This window comes from Myotis davidii, unplaced genomic scaffold (genome assembly GCF_000327345.1).
Source record: "Myotis davidii unplaced genomic scaffold, ASM32734v1 scaffold62, whole genome shotgun sequence".
Lineage (NCBI taxonomy): Eukaryota > Metazoa > Chordata > Mammalia > Chiroptera > Vespertilionidae > Myotis > Myotis davidii.
The window spans coordinates 2,683,719-2,686,176 of record NW_006295180.1 but is presented as its reverse complement, the minus strand read 5'-3'; positions in this window follow the sequence as shown (position 1 = coordinate 2,686,176).

The window sequence follows — 2,458 nt, the reverse complement described above, 5'->3', positions numbered from 1 at the left end:
CACCCCTGTCCCTCTGGGTCTGTCTATGAATTTTGGTTTTTCTTTTTGGCTTAATCCCTTCACCTTTTTCACCCAACCCATGAGGAACTCCTCCCATCTAACAGCTGTCAGTCTGTTCTCTGTGAGTCTGTCTCTATTTTGTTTGTTAATTTATTCTGTTCATTAGATTCGACATATGAGTGAAATAATATGGTACTTTGCCAGGGTTCTTGTCCCAGCATCAAGAAGGGTTCAGAAATCTGGAAAAGGTGCTGCGCGTAGATGACATAGGAATCCAGAGACTAATAAAGAGTCCGGGGACGAGATATAATTTTGAAAGGCATTGGGGGTCAGAGGACCTTCAGCTAAAGGAACTGAAGACTCCCTCCTTGTCTAGGACCCTTGCTTTTATTAACAATTTGTCCTAAGGCAAGGTGGAGATAATACACTTTGAAGGGTAAGGTTACAAAGGGTACAGAGTCAGAATGGGGGAATAGCTTACAGCTGTTCAAGTGTTTGGCCAGTAGGAGGCAATAACATGTAGATTAAGATGCCCTTTAACTGTCTGGCAGCCAGAATCAGTTTCCTATTCAGGTTTGGGGAAATGCCTTTAGCTATTCCCACTCAGAAAAAAAACCAGTCTTTCTGTTCTCTGCCTCCTTTTACCTCAACCTCATCTACTACCAGGGATGCTCCTGTCTCATGTTCACTCTGCCTGAAATGCTGTTTCCCCAGAGAGCCACATGGCCTATTCCCTCACCTCAATTTTGGTCAAAAGTCCCCTTTCGCCATACCTTGCTCTGTGCATCTCTCCCACTGGCACCTGGCTGTTCCTGAGTTATATCCTTTTATAATATATTGGTAATCTAGTAGAAAAATGTTTCTCTGAGTTCAGTGAGCCATTCTAGCAAATTAATCAAACATAAGGAAGTCATTGGAACCTATAGTCTATAGCAGGTGGGTTAGAAACCCGGGTGACAACCTGGACTTGCAGTTGGATTCTGAAGTGAGGGTGGGGGAGAAGTCTTGTAGGACAGAGCCCTTACTATATGGAATGTGATGGTCTGTCTGGTAGAAGAGTTGAGTTCAATTATAGGACACCCAACTGGTGTCTGAGAATTGCTCAGTGGTGTGGGGAAACATGCCTCCCCCCGAGCACACGTCAGAATTGGGTGACATAATCTTATCTGAAATCATGAAACATTTTCATGAAATTTAATTGAAATCAGAATTTTAAGTCACAGTAATACCAAACCCAGATTCAGCTTCCTGTTGCTGCAAAGCCAATACTCAAGACAGGTGTTGATGTAAGGAAAGAGGGTTTATTCAAGTGCTGGCAGCTTAAGAACATGGGGACTCTCGTCCCAAAGACCACCTTAACATGTCCATGTGGGCAGAGGTTTTTATAAGGACGGAGAAGAAAAAGAGAAAGAGTGCGAGGCAGGGGGCGGGTTGAAAAATTCTCTGCAAGCAAACCAGCAGAGTCTCTTCTGATAAGAACCTCGAAACTGGTCAAGCAATGATCTGGTGTGTGTCACCCTGGTTTTCGGCATCCTGGCTACTTCATCCTGGTTCTACACTTGAAGGTCAACAAATCTCCCAGAGCTGGAATGTCTGAAGCTTGGAGTCTGCATCCTTTAAAGTTAGTTCCTAGGATGCTTATACAACAAACATGCTCTTTATCTACAAGTTACATATTAGTCAGCATTTACAGAAACATCTCAAAAGAATGGTGGGTGGGTTACAACAGGTGCACTTCATGTGAATGCACTTGCTGTCCATTTGTGGCCTGAGACACTCCTTACTACCTTGGAACCTGAGTGCCCTCTAGTGGTTAATTGTTCATATTAAATTTGGAAATAGTCGTACTGCTAGTCAATCAAATCTCAAGGTCAAAAAGGATTCAAAGGTTAGCCATCCCTAAGTCAGTGGTTCTCAACCTGTGGGTCACAACCCCTTTGGCAGTCGAACGACCCTTTCACATGGGTCGCCTAAGACCATCCTGCATATCAGATATTTACATTACGACTCATAACAGTAGCAACATTACAGTTATGAAGTAGCAACGAAAATAATTTTATGGTTAGGTCACAACATGAGGAACTGTATTTAAAGGGCCAGAAGGTTGAGAACCACTGCATTAAGTGCAGTGTAGAGAGCTAGATTTCATGGTATGAAAACAGAAGAATATATTTAGGAATGGCATTACATCTTTTAATTACTAAATTCACTTGTGATAGGAAATTACCAAATAACATTAACCTCAATATCTTGTCCGTCCTTTTCCAAAAGATAAGGTAATGGAGACCCAGTGAGGTTATTTATAGCTAAGGCAACTGTCTCATTTTTAGTAGTAACTAAAATTAATATAGTAAAAAAATTCATTACAGCATAATTGGCGAATAAGTATATAAGTTCAAGGAATTGATGTATCAAATCACTTCTCGAAGACATCTGAAGAGACGAATCTGGGTTGTCC